This window comes from Cryptomeria japonica, chromosome 2 (genome assembly GCF_030272615.1).
Source record: "Cryptomeria japonica chromosome 2, Sugi_1.0, whole genome shotgun sequence".
In the NCBI taxonomy this organism is placed as follows: domain Eukaryota; kingdom Viridiplantae; phylum Streptophyta; class Pinopsida; order Cupressales; family Cupressaceae; genus Cryptomeria; species Cryptomeria japonica.
The window spans coordinates 132812416-132834558 of NC_081406.1; positions in this window are offsets into that span (position 1 = coordinate 132812416).

Consider the following 22143-nt stretch of genomic DNA (forward strand, 5'->3'; position numbering starts at 1 on the left):
ATGGTTCATCCCAAATAGTGAAGTGGTTGAAAGGAATGTTTGAAGTATTGTCAATTTCGGGAGAGGAGATAACATTGTTTATTAATTCCTCATCCTTAGGAGGGAGAGCATCAATAGATGTGTTAAACTCATCCTCTTTCCTCAAAATATGTTCAATATGATCTTTAGGGGAGAGAGAATTAAGGAAATTGCTTATTATTTCATCTTCTTTCTCTAAGGGATGCTTATGGGTAAGACAAACTTTAGGAGAAGGGTAAGCATTTATCATTAATTCATCATCTCTAGTGGGAATTTTGTTGGAAAAGGAAATGCCCTCACTAGGAAATGTAGGGATAATGTCATCTTCTTGCAAAAAAGGATCCTCATGAAGGGAGTGTTTTTTAGGAGGAACATGAACATATTTCTCCAAAGATTCATGCTTAGGAAGGAGATCTTTGAAAGAAGTGTTCATAACCTCTTGTTGCACTAACATGCCCCCATTGGAAGGACCAACTTTAGGAGAAAATAAGTCAATGTCCATCAATACCTTTTCACTTAGAGAGGCATCATGTAGGGAAGGTGAAGTAACATTAAGAAAGGTGTTTATGATATCATTCTCTTCCTCTAGGATAGTTAAATAGGAAGGGCACATTTTAGGAGAATTGTCAAGATCACTCTTAAAGTCTTCATCCTTAGAGCATGGGAGAGTCTCAAAGGGATTGGTAGCAACTCTTTTAGGCACTAAAATGTTGTTATATATGGGGGGAAGTTCTTTAGGAGAAGGAAAAATTGAAACAAGGGAAGCTAACCCATTATCACATGAATGTATCATGACCACAATTTTCCTCTTTCAAATGATAACACATGAAAAATAGAAGGAAATGTTTAATTTTAACCAATGCAAGCACTTAGAATGTAGATTTAGAAAATCAAATTTATGATTCAAATGAGTTCCTAAATCAGATTTGAAATTATTGATCCCAAATAAGCTATCCACAAGTTCAACTTTGAATTGAAAAATTAGGGTTTTAGCAAAAATTTCCTCTAAATTTTTGAATCTTGCAAGAAATTAAAACTTGTAAATACAAATTTGAATTTGAAATAGTAGAAACACTCAAATTTGAAAACATAAATCAGAATTAGAGAAGATTGGAATTCACGTCGGGATCACCAAAAATGTGTAGGGGAAAAAGTGACACTAGGCTAACATGCCCTAATCTCACTTTCAACCACACACTTGTGGAATAAGAAAGAGCCTAGAGGTATCACAGAATTGGCTACTTCTTTTTGTGGAAGAGAGAGCCATGGGCTACCTATTAGGATTTCTATTCCTTTGTTGCAAATGATAGATAGAACGATGCAAGTTCAACTATTAACCCTAAAGTGTAAGTATGAACTAATAACAAGATTGTAGAATTGAGATTAAACAATGGAAAGCTGTAAACACAAGGACAAGACAAGAATGCAAATGCATACTCAGAGTTAAAATCTGAGTGAAAATGTTTAGGATGGGGGCGCGGGCACCACTGTCCTGATTCTGCCCCTGAAAGTGCTCTTGAAACTGCTGTTTTGCAACCTGAAAACCTGTCGGAAATGCTGAAACTTGCTATCTAACAGAGGGATCAGGGCACCCAGCGCCCCTGTCCCAGGGACTAGGGCACCCAGCGCCCCTGTCCTGGTAGGACCAGGGTTCCCCACACCCCTGTTCTGGTCTTCTGTGTTGGAATTTAGTGTGAAGTTCTGTCTCGGCCTGCTTCCGTCGGATCTGCAACTTGCGGCGTCCTTCGAATTCAGAAATCTGCACTTATATATGAAAAGGGTTGTAGGGCGGCTATATAGGGTTTTTCCTTAGTCAAACCCCTACTTTGGTGATTTCCACCTCCATGAATAGCCAAGTTGTATTTTAAAAGTAGTGTGTGCGCAGACCTTGTGTGTGTGCAAGATCCTAAAATGCAAGTAAGCAAACTAGAGCAACCTAGAAAGTAAACCCTAATTGCTTGTAAATGATAATGTAGATTCTCCAAACCAAGATGCAAAGTGATTTAAGCATGAATACAAATGATATAATGAGGCTTATGCAAAGAGATGAAAATAACATGAAATCATACCCAACCCCCAAGGGAGGGGTACAAGCCAATCTTCAGTCGGTGATCCCTTATTGCTCTTCAATGCCTTCGAAGCCCTAAATGGATGAATGAAATTGATGAATGCTTGATGGATGGATGTTGAATGTTGTTGAAGTCTTCAAAGATCTGCTCTTTCACTACATATAAGGCCCCTCAAACTAAAAATTCAGATCCTTTCAAATGAAGAAAGAGAGCTCTTATATATGAAACCCTAGGTCTTAATTTCAACTTTTGGCCGACCTAGAGATTTAATCTCCCACCAATTTCTTGGGGTTGAGCTTTATTTTATGATTGGATCACGCTCCTAAAATTTTGGGAAAAATGTCCGGGACCATGTGCACTCTGGGCGCCATGGTCCCGACAACTTTTCACCAAATTTTCAGGGCTATCGGATATGATGATTTTAGAGAGAATCCTGAAGTTATAGGTGATTTCGAGATGTTTTGACCCCCGAAATCAAGCCCCCAAGTTCAAAATAGGACCTAATTAGGGTTTTTGATTAAATGATGTATTGGAGGAATAAGATGAAAGGGGCACACTTTAATGAAAGGGCCCAACTTTATGATGTGGAAGATGATGAAATAGAACCTTAGACCTAATTAATTTAATTAATTAAGCGCTAAAGGGGAAATGCAATGCAAAATGCAAAATGCGCCAAGGCGGGTGCTAAACTAGGTGTGAAATTGTACCACCCTAGCAAGTGCGTACAATTTACGACGCTACAGTTCTCAATATAAAACACTGGTTAAGGTGACACTGATTAAGGATATTTTTAAAAAGGGTAGCTCACTGCCTAGAAAAAGGCTCACTGCTAAAGAAAGAGAGAAAGAAAGAAAGAATCCACCACTGTATCACAATATGCAAAACCAGACTGGTTCCAGTGCCTAGACAGCAACATGCTTTCACATATCTCCAACAATTAGATCTTTCCTTTCCAGTCTCACATATATTTGATAACATTGCTACACTTTTTCCATGCTAACTTATTCAGGCCATTCTCATATATACTGTCACCGAGAAAGATCATCTTCTAGATCGACCAAGACAAAGATCTAAAATAGGTCAACACTAAATATTTTAGCGGTGGGAAGGAATGAGAAGTAGACCATATCACAACACACATCAATGGTCTGATCAACATGTTACAACTATTACAAATTATGGACCCAAATCATGACTTACACACTACACCAAAGCCGCTAAACATCCTTGAATTTGAGACTTAATCTGGACCCAAAAATAATTGTTGAATACAACAAAAAGAAGAATGAAAACAAGTTACACATGAATTTAATCAATCAACACCATATCTAATAGATAAACCTATTTGAATCACCATAAACACATCTTCCAGAGCACCAAAGGTTTCGAGAACACATATTTCAAATTACCAACACCTTGAACATCAAAAATATCAATGACAACCATTATGTTGACATCAATGACAACCAATCAGAATAAACATCACATTTGCAATAATCTCCCCCTTTGTCATTGATTGCAACATCCATCAATAACAAACACATGACACTTTTTGCACAACTCTCCGTCAACTAGGCAACATCCATCAACAACAAACACATGACACTCTCTGCACAACTCTGCATCAACTATTTGAAACTCTCAAAATCTCTATGAATTCCTCAAGATCTCTCTCTCTTTGACATCAAGGACAAAGGCGGGCATAAATCCTCCTAAGAAACTCACTCCTGCTTCCCCTACGAGAAAGTGCCCAAGCATTAGTCCAAAAAAAAAATATGCAACTTTTTCACTAGACGAATGCATAACCAAATGTACATTAGTTCACACTAGGAAGAGGTAATACCCTAACTTCTAATTGAGATACTCAAAAGTATCTTTACACAATACCTTCATGAAGATGTTTGCAATCTTCTCTTTTGTAGGTATATACTCAAGCTTTACTTCGTTATCCAACACCTTTTCCCCCAAGAAGTTATACTGAATGGATATGTGCTTTGCTCTGGAATACTATACTTGATTCTTAGAAATGTTTATTGCACTGGTGTTCTCACACAAAATAGAGACGGGTTCATTAAATGTTACTGAAATATCCTTTAAATTCTACTTCATCCATATAATCTATGTGTAACATGAAGAAGTTGCAATATATTCTATTTCAGTTGTAGATAAAGAGATAGAATCTTGCTTCTTACTTGACTAAGCAACTAATCGGGAACCAAGGAAGAATGCTCCACCACTTGTGCTTTTTCTTTCATCAACACTCTTAGCCCAATCTACATCAATATAAGTTGTCAGAGTGAAATATGAATATCTAGGGTACCACAAACTGAACTCTTATGTTCCTTTTAGATATTTGAAAATTCTTTTTACTTCCACAACATGTGACTCTTTTGGTTCTTTCTGAAATCTAGCCACCAAAAAAAACTGCATACATGATATCTGGTCTAGTAGCAGTCAAATATAACAGTCATCCAATCATTGATCTATACTAACTTGCATCTGCTTTAGGTAACTTATCATCTTTTGTCAATTTACATCCGGTGGTCATAGGTGTACACATTGGTTTGGAGTTCCCCAACTCAAACTTCTTCAACAATTCCTTAATGTATTTAGACTAAGAAATGAAAATTCCTTTGTCATTTTAATATACTTGCAAACCAAGAAAGAAATTTAACTCACCAATCATAGATATCTCAAATTCCTTCTACATCTCATTAGCAAATTTTCTGCACATACCTTCATTTCTTCAAAAAATTATGTCATCAACATACACTATAATAATTAAGATTTTACTTGAATCAGTTTTGAAATATAAATTGTTGTTAGCCGAACCCTTCTGAAAACCTTGATCAATCAAGTACTTATCTAGCCTTGTATACCATGCTCTAGGGGTTTCTTTCAATCCATATAGGGCCTTCTTCAATCCAGATGTTGTTGCTGCCGGTGAAGATGTTCAAGAATCTGAGAATAAGAAGAGTTCAAGGTATGTAAGATTGAATCATTCTGAAAATCAGATTATTGGTGATATGAATAAAGGTGTGATGACTAGAAGAACTATATCAGATTGAAAAGAATAATACTTGGGAACTTGTGCCTAGACCTAAGGATAAGAATGTTATTGGTACTAAATGGGTATTCATAAACAAATTGAATGAAGTCGATGAAGTTGTCAGAAATAAGGATATACTTGTTTGCAAAGGATACTCACAACAAGAAGGAATTGATTATGAGGAGACTTTTGCTCCAGTTGCTAGACTTGAAGCTGTTAGACTGTTGCTTATCAAGATTTCAAGGTTTATTAGATGGATGTCAGATCAACCTTTTTGAATGGTGATCTACAGGAAGAAGTTTATATTGGACAAATTAATGGATTTTCACTATCAGATGATGGAGACATGATATGTAAGTTGAAGAAATCTCTTTATGGACTGAAATAAGCTCCTAGAGCCTAGTATACTAGACTAGACAAATAGTTGTTGAAATTGGGATTTACTAAAGGTGTTGCTAACAATAATCTATATTTCAAGATTGAAAATAATAACATGCTGATTGTTGAAGTCTTGGTTGATGATATAATCTTTGGTGGTGATGATAACTTGAGCACAAAGTTTGCCGGTGATATGCAGAAAAAATTTGAGATGTCTATGATTGGTGAGATGAAATTCTTTTTAGGTTTGCAGACTGCACATACTAGAAAAGGTATATTCATATCTCAAACTAAGTATGTGAAGGAATTGCTGAAGAAGTTTGGATTAGATGACTCCAAACCAGTTGGAACTCCTATGGTGATTGGTTATAAATTGTCCAAGAATGATGAATATCCTAAAGCTAATCAAAGTTTGTACAATTCTATGGTTGGTGGACTATTGTATCTTACTCAGACTAGGCCAGACATTATGCATGTTGTGTGCATGGATGTTAGATATCAAGATGATCCTAAAGAGAGTAATGTCGCTACTATGAAGAGGATATTCAGATACTTGAAGGGAATTGTAGACTATGTATTATGGTATCATAGGAATGATGATTTCATGCTTTGTGCCTATACTGATGTTGATTGGGCTGGTGATGTTGATGACCGGAAGAGAACTACTAGTGGAGCATTTTTTTGGGTAATAAATTGGTTTCATGGGCTAGAAAGAAACAAGATTCAGTGTCTTTATCTACTGCTGAAGTTGAGTACATTGATGCTGCTAGTAATTGCACTCAGGTAGTTTGGATGAAGCAAATGTTGAAGGATATTAGAGTTATTTATGATGAGCCTACTGTTATATACTCTGATAATTACAGTGCTATTAACATGTCAAAGAATCCAATGCAATATTCAAAGATTAAACATTTGTCAATCAAATATCATTACTCGAGAGAGCAAGTCAGTGAAGAGAAGGTGAAGCTGGAGTATGTATCTACAGAGGAACAAATTGCTGATATTTTCAATAAACCTTTGCTTGTAGATACATTTATTTATATTTGAGAGTCAAGGTAGGGGTATCCACCCCTCCCGATGAGAATTAGATGCATTGAGTTGCATCAATCCGATGGATTTGAGAGCTTTATCTCTTTACCCAGATAGGTGAGTTGGTCCTGCTCCTCTGCCGGAGTAGTTTGTATTTTGGGGAGAGAGATTCATGGTTATGTTTGGTTTTCTATTTTGAGAGCTTTGGCATTGCTATCAAAGGGGGAGAGAGATCATGTGAAAAATTTATTTCTAATTCTTGATCTGATGATTGTTGATTGGGAAGATTTCTTGATCCGATTTGTAGTGTTTTGCAGATTTTGGTATATTGTCCGGTATACTTCGGTGTGATTAGATTTGGTGCTGAGATTTTGGGATATTGCTTATGATGGTCTTGTGTATCTTCATTTTAGATGGATTATGATTTGATACTCCACAAGTTATCTTTCTTCGTGATAGTTGGTGATTGGGTGTTTTCTTTAGCTTCCAGACATTGATCGATGAAGATTTGAAAAGTGGTGTTGGTGTAGTTGTTCCTGGTGATTCTAATGTTCTTATTGGTGTTTCCTAGTCGTATCCTATTTTTTTTGGTGATCCACATTGATCATTGTGGGATTTGTTGGTGGTTTCTATCAACCGGCGATGATTTGCGTGTTATGTGATATTTCTGGTGGTGTAGCGTGTTGCGGTTGATCGTGGCATGATTTTCGGTAGAGTTGTGCATTTGGGAATTTTATGTAGGACCATGCTATGCTATGCAAATCATTATATTGGTCCAGTGGTCAATCTTTATATCATGTGATGCAATTTTGTAATTTAGGGTTGAGGGTTTGGTTGACCTTGTTGTCAAGGTTGATGAATTGTATATATAGGTGATATAGTCATGTAGTTTTGGTGTCGATGTTGTGTCTGTATTATTAGAGTGAGGTTTATGTGTGAACAATTGATTTATCCTTCGGTGTTGAGTTTGTGGTGAGATTGGTGTTGCAGGGTAGTCATTTGTGCTTAAACAAAACTGTAATCAGGCATTTGGAGATGCTATTCTTTCAGTTCATTTCTCCTAGATTGTAGTCTGAATCTTATTGTAAGTCAGTGAGACTTCCCTAAGGGTTGTAGCCTTTCGGGCCATTATATTTGAGTAGTGAGCTCTAGGTAATGTGCTTGAATGCATGTGCATTCCCCATTGTAATATTTTCATATACTACTGCAGAGTATCATCTTACCATAGGTAGGTTCCCACCATGGTTTTTACCTTAACCGGGTTTTCCACGTCAAAATCTTGGTGTTGTGTGTTGTGTTGTTAATTTTCTTATCATATATGTGTTTTGTTTGTTGTTTCGGTGAAGATTGATTCACCCCCCCTCTCAGTCTTCCTTCTTGATTTCTGCTATCACCTTCCACCAAATTGCCTTTATCATCTCTAATGATTCCTCTAGTTGTAGCATCTCCTAAATTTCATTTGGAACACCCATCAAAGTTTATCTAACCCATCCTACTTCAGGTGGGATATAAATAGTGCTTTTTTTGAAATTTTATTTTATTTTTTTATTTAGTTAATTTTTGTTAAATTTTTGAATTTTGTTTGATTCTAAGTTCCAAATAGGAAGACATATTTTTTGAGTATCTATAGCTCCTTGATCTTATGTTTTTTTTTATGTTATGATGTATACTTAAGTACAACAAAAGGTGAGATTTGTTTCTATAAGTCCTCTATTATATGATGAGAAAATGAAGAATTTGTATTCCAGCTAATCACACTCTTTTGGCATTGGCATCTTGTGATGGTTAAGTTGTGGTGTTGTTGTTCTTGCTATCAAGCTTTAGACCCCATTGGGGCAATATTATTGCATGTTTAAATAGGTATGAGGTCTCCCATTTGTGGCCTCACTGGTTCATAGCTCCAAGTCAGACAATGTTTACCTTATTTAAAAAAAATAAAAATCACACTCTTTTAGAGATATAGGAGAAAGCCATGTAAATTAGAGTTGGAGAAGATTTTCAGATCATACCTCCCTTGAGTAATAGAAATGGAAAAAAAAATCTATATTATTTCATGCTTCATAACATAAACTACATCTGTTAATAATTTGAAAGCCTCTTTTTTGTAAATTATCAGTAGGCAAGATCTTTCTATGAGTTGTTGTCCACCAAAAGAAGTTAACTTTGGAATCATATGGGGGTCCTAAACTAAATTCAAATCAAAGTTTGAAGTTTGATTTTGAGGATCCAACAAAGAATAGAAAGATTTCACTAAGAAGCATCTTGAGGGGAGAGGAGTTAGAATACATTCATCCATCCTATTAAGAGAGCAAAAAATGTGTTTTCGAATTTGTTTCTTTAAAATTTGAACTACATTATATAAAATTTGTTATGTACATTCCTCAGGGCTTTGTCACCCTACCATTGATTCTTGAAATAATGTCTTTAATCTGGTTGAATTAGTTGTTAGTTGATGAGGGAGGAATTTCAAGCCAAAAGTCATTCTAGAAATTAATTCTCTTTCCATCACCTATTCTACATTTGATACCATTTTTGAGAATATTTTTGACTTAGAATATTGTTCCACATAAAAAAACTTGGGGAAGCTCTTGATTGGATAAAAGGCATTCTTGTTTAGAGTTTTCCATATATTTTGCTTTTAAAATGACCACCTAGTCTTTTGTATCCTCAAGTAAATTCTACCCAACCATAGCAAGAAGGGCTTTATTAAATACTTGGACTGTTCTTACCCATAGATCATCTAACCTCATGGGTTTACAAAATTTCTCCCATTTAACAAGAGCCATTCGTGAATGATCTTCTGCCCCTATTAAGATAAATTTTCTCTAAGTTTGTTCAATCCTATCAGAGATTAAAGTAGGAATCTTGACAAAAGATAAATAGTAGATTGAAATATTTTGGATGAAGGCTTTTGTAGTTGCAATTTACTAGCTTGTTTGAGTATTTTCCCTTTCCACCTAGCAAACTTTTTTTGAAATATTTCCACTATTCTTATCTAAAAAGAGTTTGGAGGATTTTTTATAGTCAAAGGAGGACCAAGGAAAGTAGTTAGTAAATCAACACATTGAAATTGGAGGATTCTCACAATTTTCTCCTTGACATTGATCATTGAATTAAAAAATTACAACACACTTTTACTATAGTTTATCTACTATCTTAAAGCTTTAGCATACTCCTCTAGAATTGATTTCTATTGTCTAGCTTCAACATTGAGGCATCACTAAAAAATATAATGTCATTAACAAATTGTTGTTGAGTGGAGGGGGGCAATGAGGAGATGACTTTAACACCCTTAAGAGATTTTAAATTTATCTTCTTTTAAATTTTTTCCCTAAGAACTTCTACCACACCAATGAATAAATAAGGGGATAGGGAGTCTCCTTGTCTTAAGCCTCTTCCATAGTTGAAAAAGCCCCTTGGAACACCATAAACAAGAAAGGAGCAATTAGTAGTAGTAACACATGATTTGGTCAAATTGAGAATTTTATTTTTAAAACCGTATTTCTATAACACAACAAATAAAAAAATCCACGACACTATGTCCTAAGCTTTAAAAATATCCAACTTCAAGATCATAATTGGTTTTCTGTTGTATTTAAGTGGATGTACTTATGGGTGGAAATAACAACATAATTTTTTTTTTGAACTTTGACAAACCCCTTTTGATTCATAGATACTAAGCAATGAAGAATATGTTTTAGTTTTTTAACTTAAAATTTAGAAAATATCTTGTAAATGGTATTACATAGGTTGATTGGCCTATAATCTTGCATTGAAGAAGCTTTGAGTTTAATGGGAATTAGTAATATAAAAGTGGAATTCAATTTTTTTAGAAGCCTCCTTGATCTGATGAAATCCCTTACAAAATTAGAAGATCATAAACAATAATATCCCAAAAATAGTAAAAGAATGATGGAGGAAATCCATCAGGGCTCACAACTTTCAAATCAGCAAAGGAGAAAATTGCATTTTTGACCTCTTTTGAAGAAACACTTTTATAAATTTTGAGATCTTAGTTAGTTAAAAAATTAGGAATAACAATTAATCAATCTTCAAGACCTAAGAATTTTGAATTAGAATCTACAAGAGTTTCTCTCAAGAAAGAAACAATAGTGTAATGCCCGCCAAAATACCCTAAGAGAAAATAACTAATCTAACTAACATTTTTTTTAAATATCTACTAATGCAACATAATAAACTATCATTACTCAAGATCATAGATTAACATCTACATTAATGATCAAAACATCATGACCATAACCATATCCATAGCAATGCATAACAAAAGTGGAAATAACAATACATCTTTCTAACATACATTACCTAGGGTATCTCAATGCCATTACTTACTATCATCAATACATAAACACATCCATATCATAAACCATTGACATCTATTACAACCATTAAATTCCTACCAAATTAATTCATATCTTTCTTCACATGAGAATCATAAACTATCAAACGCATATCCTATCATATTCCCATTAACTCTCTAAGTTCATTTTAAAACACCAAATCCAAACATTCCTAATTTCCTTATCCTTCTTCACTAACCATATTACTTAATATGAATCCAAATATCACTATCTTACATATTGACAAGTCTAATTCATTTCCTTCCTTTAAAATCATCATACATTCCATCAAGATAAATATATACAAAACCATGCAATTCTATACAGCAAGTACTAGTTTACTTTCCAAATAATATTACTTATAACAAGATTATCTCATAACACCATTTCCTATGATAAGGATACACATGGCTAACCATTTAAAATCTTATTCCAATATAGGTCTCAATCTTTTTTCTACCTAACAAGCATTCCTACAACATGAACCATTAAAAAAATACAACATATTATTCCATTACAAGACCATAGTTTCTACATCATCATGTCCTATTACATAAGAATACAAGGTACAAGAGTACAAAATATATTTTACATCTATATGTCATCATGATACAATATACTATCTCAAATATATAGAGCTCATCTCCACAACTATCCACATAATGAGGAATCATAGAATCCATATCCACACACACTACCATCCAATGAAGAACATCCCAATGTAAGAAGGCATCAAACCACCCGGCCATGTGGAACAGAATAAGAACCACCCCCCATGCTAGGAGATGACATGGGGTTCCAACTGACACTTGAGACCTAGGATGACTCCTAACAACCAAGGAACTCAACATGACATCCACAAGATAACATGCAAGAACAATGAATCAAATCACATCACAAGGCTAATCGTAAATCAAGAAAATCCCAGAGGCATAATCAACAAATAGGGTATAAGGATCGTGTACACATTTAGGGAAAGATTGTCATCATATGCTATCCTCACAAAGAAGGGGCCATGCCACACCTTGATAGACATGTGAAACCATCTCAACCTTGGAACCAATCATGGGAGATCGATTTACCGCTCCAATGGTCTTCCCAAGCTCATCCTGAGTAAACACTCAAGGGTTATGAGGTGGGGCACCAAAAGCAATTTAATTATATTGATTAAGTGAACTACTAATTACCCATTCCCACTAATCAAATTATTATGGTTATCACTTGCAATTAAACATAAATTCTTCATGTGGTCCCATGACAGGTCTAGACCCTAAGCATTCTCTCTAGGAACCTCTTAGAAGCCTATTGCTCATGACCCCGATCCTACACATGCAAGAACCCACTCTCCCTATCCATGGACCAAGACCTTAGGGTAGAAAATAAACATAATGACATCACAATAACATCATGAAGGCTCAAAAATAGATGAATGCAAAATCATAACATAACTGAAAAAATACTGAAGCACATATGAACCATAAAGCCAAAACACAAGCACGAGCCTTCACTAATAAAAGAAATACAATAAACAAGAGTAGGGTATGCATTCCTCTTACTCAAACATATCTAAATACATTCTTAATAGTGAGCCACAATCCTCTTAATGGAGTTTACATAAATCATTCCTCAATAGCAAGGTATTTTCCCTCTTGTTGGAGCTAGTCAAACACATATGCACAATCCTTAACGGTAAGGCACAAACTGTTGAAATCAAGGGAGCACTGAGAGTGGGGGGGGGGGGTGAATCAGTGTTCAAATTTTTTTAACTTTAATGATATGATCATTCAACCACTTAATGCAAATAAAGAAAAGTAAACTGCAAAAAACACAAAGCGAAGATCAACAATACCATAACACCAAGGTTTTTATGTGGAAACCCGATTAAGGGAAAAACCACGGTGGGATTCAAACTCACAATATTAATATACTCTATTAGAAGTATAAAAATATTACATAAGAGGAATGCACATGCATTTAGGCTAACTACTCACTACCTTACAAAATGATTATAAAAGGTATAAGAGGGTTTTGAACTATTTGAACCTCGACCACACAAACAACCATCAAAATCACTCTGCATGATACACACAGATAATATTCACATGCTACAACCAATGAACATTGTTCTACTAGAAAACTGTCTACTAAATCTTCTAGCTTACTCAAAACTTATCACTAGATCCCACAAACTTGGGATAATATATATCGCTTGACCAAAATGCTTTACTGAGATCTGCAACAACAATTACTCAACACAACCGAATCACTAACCACAACATTGTACATTCTATCGGATGACCTATTCTTCTCACTGAACCTTATCAAAAATTACCAAACCTCAATCATGAGCTGCAAAGTAGATATCTAACTCAAGTTGGCTCAAGTTGGCATCAATAACAACATCTGATCATAAATGCAATGTATCTTGCCAACACAAACCATCCTATCAGAGCTCAAATCACACATAAAATGATCAAGATAACATCAAGAAACAAATTTGAGAACTTAAATCAATCACAAGAAGCCTCTGGTAAAAGCAAAAAATATGAAAAAGCAATCACATTAAGCAAAACTGGCAAAACTAGCAACTTAGGGTAGATCGATGCATTAAAAGACCAGTCTGGCGCATCTGAGAACCAGATTAGCACATAGACGACATTACCTAGCGCATCCAAGATATATTTTAGAACATTTATGCCAAGATTTAGCACATTCAGTTCAGAGAGAAAATATAAGGGAAAACAAACAAAATAGGTGACAAAACATGCCCAGTTTCTCACATAGGCTTGCAAATGAGTAGATGACTCTTGATGAGCCAAAATAATGGCTCCATTTTTTCATATTTTGTCATAAAAACTCTTTCTTTGGTCATATTTTTGGACAATATTTGGGTTACATAAATTTCTTGGTTGATGTCTTTTTAGTATCATTACATCTGATTTATCCTAGACCTAAGGTTGTTAACTGATGATCTTTATACATTCAAACTATGCAAATTATCTAAATTAATCTTAAAATATGGTTTAATTTATATTATGTTAGCATCAATGGATGCACATGCTTTTGTGCACATTAATGCCATGATGCAGGAACAACCAAGATGAGAAGATTACTAAGCTAGCAGTTAAGGAGACACATCATCATGCCAAAGGATGCAGACCCAGTCAAAGTGGAGCAGCATTGAAGGATTCCATATCCAATTGACCTCTTCCTCAATAGAGAAATTAATGGAGCATTCATGATTGTTCCTAATGAAGCATAAATCTAGGAAAGGAGGTTGCACTATATTTTATCAGTAGTAGGACAATTGTTTGTTCTACATTTATGCGCTGACTTCTTCTTTTAATGTAATAAATCCTACTCACCTATTCTTTTGGAATGTGGGCTAATCAATTGAAATTTTGTTATAATTTTTATTTATAAATAAAGGTCTCTACTTTGTCACGGGGGTAGATAGTGCGACCATAGAGTTAGTAGTATTTTGGTTCTCAAACTTATGTGTACTAAAATTAACTTAAAATGAATAAGATGATGGTGGTGGTATTCTGAGCTTATCAATTGTTTGTTGGCATTTTTGATGTTTATGTTGTGATTGTCATTGATGGATACACACTTGTACTGAGAACCCCTTTATATGTATGAGCTAGAGCTCAACCGGTATTTGTTCCAATCGGCATGTTGTATTCTAGTCTCTAGACTATTGGTGATTTTGCAGAATGTGTTTCTCGGTTTGAAGCGGCATGTCGACCCCGAGCGGTTCGTAGATCTCAATCGGTATGAAGGAGCAAAGCGGCATAACACATTCTTACCAGTCTTCATTTTTGTCAAACTGGCAACTAGTATTTTGTATGAACCGACTCTGTGATGAGTTACCAACCAACATTTTATGATGAGTTACCAACCCACTGATTGATTGACAGTGCTGACACACTGACGGTGCTTTTTGTGTCATGTTACTGAGTATGTCTAGATTCATTGAACCTAGGAAATTGTAATGTAATCCTATTGGACCAACATGAAATCAGATTCCTTTAAAAGGACATCCTGTCTAGGGTTTTAAAAGTTGTTGAAGTTGTTGTTGTTGCTGAAAGGTTTATGTTGTGCTAGGGTTTAAGGTGATTATTGAGTTGTTGAAGCATGATCTTATCTGAGAAGATCAAGTTGTAAGTGAGAGAGATAGAGAAGCCTAAAGTAATGCTGAAGTGCATTAGCATCGAACTATACTAGATCTAATCAAGCAGTCTATGCTATTAGATAGATCAAACACTTGTTGATTACTCACATCTTTGACAAGTCTGTAGCCCTTAACTGGGTAGGCCCAAAAGCCTTTGTAAAATCCTCTAAGAAGGTGGTTCACTTCTGTGAATCTAAAATCCTCTAGCAAGGTAGTCCTTAATAGGACTTATCTCCTAACAGAGATTGAGATTCCTAACAAGATCTATTCTGGTGAAGAACATTGTAAGACCTTAACCAGTCTGGTTTCGATTCTACAGATAGTGACTTGTGAGTTCCATCTCACTGTGGTTTTTCCCAGTTGGGTTTCCACGTCAAATATCTTGTGTTATGGTTGTATTACTTTTGTGGGTGAATGCTTTATTTGCACTTTGGTTTGCATATGTGATAACTGGTCTGTCTGTTAGACTATTTTACTGGTTTGCCTTTAGACAGTTTAAGTGTTTTAGTGCATTGATTTTTGGCATACTAATTCACCCCCCCCTCTTAGTATTCATCAATTGGTATTAGAGCCTACCTTTCTATAAGTTTAACCACTTGGAAAGAGATATGGGGGAATACACCTTGAGGGAACTTACTCAATAACTCACTCAGTCTGAACAAGCCTATGATGATCTCATGGTCAAATACAAGGCATCTCAAGCAAAAAGGAGAGAACATGCAGAGAAGTTGATGGAGCTATCTAAAAGTAGTTCTAAAGATGAAGCTAATATGGAAGCCATGATTGTAGAAGTAAATAAGTTGAATGATTCAAACTCCAATCTGAGAAAGGAGTTAGAAGGACTGACTATCCGGTTTAGTCAAGAGCTTGAGAACCAGAGGAAAGTTGAAGATCGGGTAAAGGACAGAGATCATGAGATCTCCAAGTTGAAACAAGAGATTAGTGCACTGACAACTCACCTTCATGAAAGCAAGATGGAAAAGGAAGACATGCAAGGAGAACTGAACATTGCCATCTCTGAAAATGCAAGTCTAATGGAGACCAATACTGCTATTTCCAAAGAACTCTCTGAGTCAAAGGAAATACTTGCTAAGTTTAGAAAAAGTACTGTCAAGCTAGAGAAAAAGCTTGAGTCATCTAGACTAGTAAAGAATACCAATGCTCTTGGTTTCTCTGGACATGAGGAAGGAGAATCCTTATGAACAAATGCTGAAGCATCAAAGAAGCAAATAACACTCAAAGGAAAAGGTAAGCAAAAATTCAAACCTATTTGCTTTACCTGTCTTAAAGAAGGACACACTGCCAATGTATGTAGGAGCAAAGCCTACAATAATTTTCCTTATTTTATCAACAATGTACCTAGATCCAATAAGTTCAATGGACATTTTTATGCATGCAAAAAGTTTGGGCATAGAGCATCTGAATGCAGGTTTGTCATGAACAATACCGGAAGATATCCTCAGAGGACCCAAGGAGCTGGTCCAGAATTGTTTGTGAATCGGAACCCTAACTGGTTTAATGCCTACAATTATCAGTCAGGCAACAATGGCTATCAACCGGCAACTAGATGGAGAGAAAACTATTGGACTTGTCATGGACATGGTCACACTGCTGCTACATGTAGAAGGAAAAATGGAAACATGAACAATGGACCTTGGAGAGCACCTGGATTGGTTTGCTATCACTGCAACAAACCGGGTCACATTGCAAGATTCAGCAGAAGCAAAAAGAGTATATCTGATGATATATCGGTCACTTAGAAAGGAGAAGTTGATGTTGAAAAAGTTCAAGTGGACATGAACAAAACCTGGAGGAAGAAACCAACAATGTTGGAAGAGGAACCGGTTCTGCACCTAGTGTGGAAATATCAGAACTGACAAACTAAGCTCCAAAGAGGCTTAGCTAGGGGGAGCAAACGACAAAATGATTGTGAACCCTCGGTAACACCAGTAAAAGACCTTAACCGATATGTAATACTTGTCGCTTGGAAGAAGACCAGAAATGGTAAAAGAGGAAAATTAGGCTTTATGCCCTAATAGAGGAGCATTTATGGTGGTAGGTGAGAGACATGTATAAAAACATATTTCAAATCATTTCTCACTATCTATTTTTGAGAAAAGAAAAGTGTTTCAAGTGCAGAGCGAAGAAAAGGTGATTTGAGCTAAGATTTCAAGAAATTGATAAATCTTGAAGGAGATTCAAATCCAGTTTGCAAGCAGTCGAGGAGAACACAAAGCGGTGATTTGGCAACTGACAGAGAGTGGAGTAAAGAAGAACCAGGAAGCCCTAAATTTGTGTTGTAAAGGTATTTTTCATGTTCTTGAAATACTCAACAATGGCTTCCGCATCTTATACCAGTTCTAGTACATCCATTGAGTCAGAAAGCTTTATTCAGAGGAAGTCCAATTATAATGTCTTATCACAAGTTTTGACTGGAGTCATAGTTGAAGAAGGAATTTTAGATTATATTGATTGCAAAATAGAAGACCTAGGGTCTCTAGCTATTCACACCTAGTTAGGTTTATTTTGCTATAAGGACAAAAAGATCAAACTGAAGTTTAGTATCCTAGAGAAGAAGAAACTCCATAATGCAGTATATTTTCTGGAAGACTTCACAGAGGATCACATCAAAATCATCTTGAGTAGAGTCCATGGTGACAAAATGTACCTGGAGAGGACACATGATATCACACTGTAGGCAATTCATGTAGTCACCAGTTTTTGCAACACAGGGGAAGTGGCAGCCCTAAGAACGGTAAGCAAAACTGAAATGGCCAAGCTCACCGGTTCAACAAGTGACTCTCGAGGAATGACAATCAATCCTATCAAGGATGATCTAGTGAAGTACGCCTGCATGGTGATAGGCTACAAAACATTCTCAGCCAACAGGATTAATTCTGTATCTGCTACAGCAGTAAATGCCACTTACAGGATGATTAAAGAGGATGCATCATTTGACCTTTGCACCAGTATGCAGAGGCAACTCCTGTTGAACCTAAAGGTGATCAAATAGGAAAATGCACTGAGGTTTAAGTTTGGACAAGTACTGATAGGGTTGTTCTTCTATTTCCAAGGCTACTTTCCTAGAGTAGGAGATGTCCAGTGGTCTCCTGACCAACCAGTAACCAAACAGATCAAGGAAAGCATACAAGCCATCGAAACCGGTTACCCTGAAGTACTGAACAAATATTTTGATGAGTTTAGAAGAAAGATGAGTCAAAGGGTAAGAATCTCAGGTGACATTGTTAAAAAATATGAAGATGACATTTGTTTCACTATTTAGGTGGACAAATGCTTAATGGAGGTTGTTGAGCCTAGAATGGAGGAAGTAGAACCAATGGGCTATGAAGTTATGTATGATATGCTGGAAAGGTATGCCTCAACCCTTATTGCCTTGTCTCTTGATCAAAAGGATAAAAGGACTAGAACCTACTTGGAGAGGATTGCACTGGCTGAAGAACCATCGGTTAAGAAAGGAAAAGAACCGGCAGCAAAGAAAGCCAAAGCAGTGCCTGCAGCATCGGCACCGGCTACCACTACAACTCCAAGAGTGACCAAGCGATCACCTATAAAGAAGAAACTGAAGGTGACACTGGCAAAAGTATTTGAAAGAAAAAGGAAGACTAAGACAAATGAACCGGACTCTAAAGAGACTAAGTCTGATGAAAAACCAAAGAAGGCCAGACAGACAAAGAAAATGAAGAAGAATGAACCGGCAGCATCCGCACCAGTAAATATTGATATCTCCTCATACAAACCTTTGACACATTTTCAAAGGACACTTAAGAATATTAGGAGAAAATTAATTCATGATTTAGTAGATTATTATGATGATTTTAGTGATGAGGAAAGGGAAGAAGTATTACAGGAAATCATCATTTATTTGTGTAAAAATGACCAGTCACCATCGGAGATTAAATCTCAGAAACCAGATTCTTTATTTAAAGCATTAGATAATGAATGGTGCATTGTCATTGAAAAAGAATAGGAGATTAGGGAGAAAGTCTTTGCACAATACTTTCTAGACCTCTAAAATTCAGAATTGTTTGATGTGTTGGACCAAAATAAAGGACTCTTCTTCACAAGGAGAAGAAGACTCTGGTTGTTGGAGGGGAGAATTGATGATGTTGAAAAAGATACTCATCAGCATATGGATTATGCTATCAACTCTCACAAAGCAAAAATGGCCAACCTCGAAGCGGAAAAAGAACCAGTTGTATCCAAACCAGATGAAGTTTTTGAAGAAGAAGGAAACCTGATTGAAGAACCAATCAACACTATTGATGTCGATGCCCTGGATGTAGAAGATGTCACTCAAGACATACCTTCCGAGGGAACAGAATAGGGGCAATAAGACAAATGGGGTGGTGAGCAAGCTAAGGACACATAGGAAGTGGCTAAAGAAGAGGAAGAGAAGAAGAAGAGGAATGAAGATGAGAAAAAGAGAAAAGAGGAAGAGAAGAGAAAAGAGGAAGAGGAGAAACAAAAAGATGAAGAGAAGAAGAAGCAAGAAGAAGAAAGGAAGAAGAAAGAAGAAGAGGACAAGGAAGAAAAGAGGAAGAAAGAAGAGGAAGAAAAGAAGAAGAAGGAAGAGGAAGAAAAGAAGAAGAATGAAGAGGAAGAAAAGATGAAGAAGGAAGAGGAAGAGAAGAAGGAAGAGGAAGAAAAGAAACAGATGGAAGAGGAAGAAAAGAAGAAGAAGGAGAAAGAAGAGGAGAAGAGGAAAGAAGAAGACATGAAAAAGAAAGAAGAGGAAGAGAGGGAACAAGAATAGAAGAAAGAAGTAGAGAAAAGGAAGAAGGCAGAAGCAGACAAGGTAGCAAAAGCAATGAAGAGCACACAGATGGAGAATTTGAAGGCAACCAAGAGTCAAGCCAAACCAGTTGATATCTCTAGTCTTATCGATCTCCAATCTGCAAGTGAGTCAGAGCTTATGCAAAGCATCAATGTTGCTCAAGAGTGCCTTGAGATCATTCACAGGAAAAAGGAATAGGACATAATTCAGGTGGCTGTAGATACCCTTACTGGTTTAATCCCCAATACCAATCTTCCTGACACTGAATCATCACTAGCACAGCTCAAACTTCTATGTATTTTAGTGGATGATCAGGTGCAGAGCCTGGAAGAAGCAGCTGAGGAAAATGTCAAGAAAGAGCACCAAAAGGCTCTTGACATTGCTCTGGTGAAAAAGATGAATAAGCTTCGGTCTGAACTACTAAAAGACCAAAAGGGCATAAGGAATGCCCTGGATGAGGGAAACTTGCTACTAAGCAAAATCTGTCAACCTCATCTATTCTGCGATAATGTGCTAGCTAAGAAGCAAAAGCTTCAAACGGATTTACAGTCCTACTTGGGCACATTTAAGACACCTTATGATTCCTTTGCAACATATGGGCAAACCGTTCACTAGTTCCAGGTCCAGTCAACCAAGATGGAGCAAGAGATTAGTACATTATCTAAGGATTTGTAGGAGCTTCAACTACTTTTACTTCCATGACTGCAAATTCTTTAGAAGTGTTATTTGAACTTGGATGCCCTGACAGTCATGCAGGAGCTAAGCACAGTTGATGCCATGGAGGAACAGGTATACCAGATGCAAATAGAAAAACAAGTGGCCACCTCCCTACTTGAGTCCTGGTCGCTATCCATGAAATAATTTTTGCAAGACTATAAATCGGTTTTTGACAAGTATTATTCATTGTTGTCATAAACTTTTATTTTTTTTGGAAACAGGGTTGTTCAGCGATACTTTGTCATTGTTGGCAAAGGGGGAGAAGTATCTATTTTTTGTTTTAAAATTTTGATCTTCTGATACAGGGGGAGAAGTACTCTATCTATTTTGAAGACAAATAGGGAGAAGCATCTATTTTTGAAATTTTGATATATGTTTTGATATATGCTATATGCTCTGGTGTCTCAATGATTATGCTCTGTATGCAAAATTGCTATACATTGTGTTGATTAAGGGATAGTGTATATGCTTAGGGGGAGCAATTTTGTTAATGGCAAGTTTTTGTTGTAAAACACTTAGATGTCAAAATTTTATTTTCCTAAGTGTTGCCATCAATGCCAAAGGGGGAGATTGTTGGCATTTTTGATGTTTATATTGTGATTGTCATTGGACACACACTTGTACCGAGAACCCCTTTATATGTATGAGCTAGAGCTCAATTGGTATTTGTTCCAACTGGTATGTTGTATTCTAGTCTCTAGACTATTGGTGATTTTGTAGAATGTGTTTCTCGGTCTGAAGTGGCATGTCGACCCCGAGTGGTTCGTAGATCTCAACCGGTACGAAGGAGAAAAGCGGCATAACACATTCTTACCACTCTTCATTTTTGTCAAACCGACAATTGGTATTTTGTATGAATTGGTAATACTCTGTGATGAGTTACCACCCGGCATTTTGTGATGAGTTACCAACCCACCGATTGATTGATGGTGCCGACACACTGACGATGCTTTTTGTGTCATGTTATTGAGTATGTCTAGATTCATTGAACCTAGGAAATTGTAATGTAATCCTATTGGACCGACATGAAATCAGATTCCTTTAAAAGCACATCATGTCTAGGGTTTTAAAAGTTGTTGAAGTTGTTGTTGTTGCTGAAAGGTTTATGTTGTGCTAGGGTTTAAGGTGATTATTGAGTTGTTGAAGCATGATCTTATCCGAGAAGATCAAGTTGTAAGTGAGAGAGACAGAGAAGACTGAAGTAATGCTGAAGTGCATTAGCAACAAACTATACTGGATCTAATCAAGCAGTCTGTGCTATTAGATAGATCAAACACTTGTTGATTACTCACATCTTTGACAAGCCTATAGCCCTTAACCGGGTAGGCCCAAAAGCCTTTGTAAAATCCTCTAAGAAGGTGGTTCACTTCTGTGAATCTAAAATCCTCTAGCAAGGTGGTCCTTAATCAGACTTATCTCTGAACAAAGATTGAGATTCCTAACAGGATCTGTTCTGGTGAAGAACATTGTAAGACCTTAACTGGTCTGGTTTCTATTCTGCAGATAGTGACTTGTGACTTCCATCTCACCGTGATTTTTCCTAGTTGGGTTTCCAT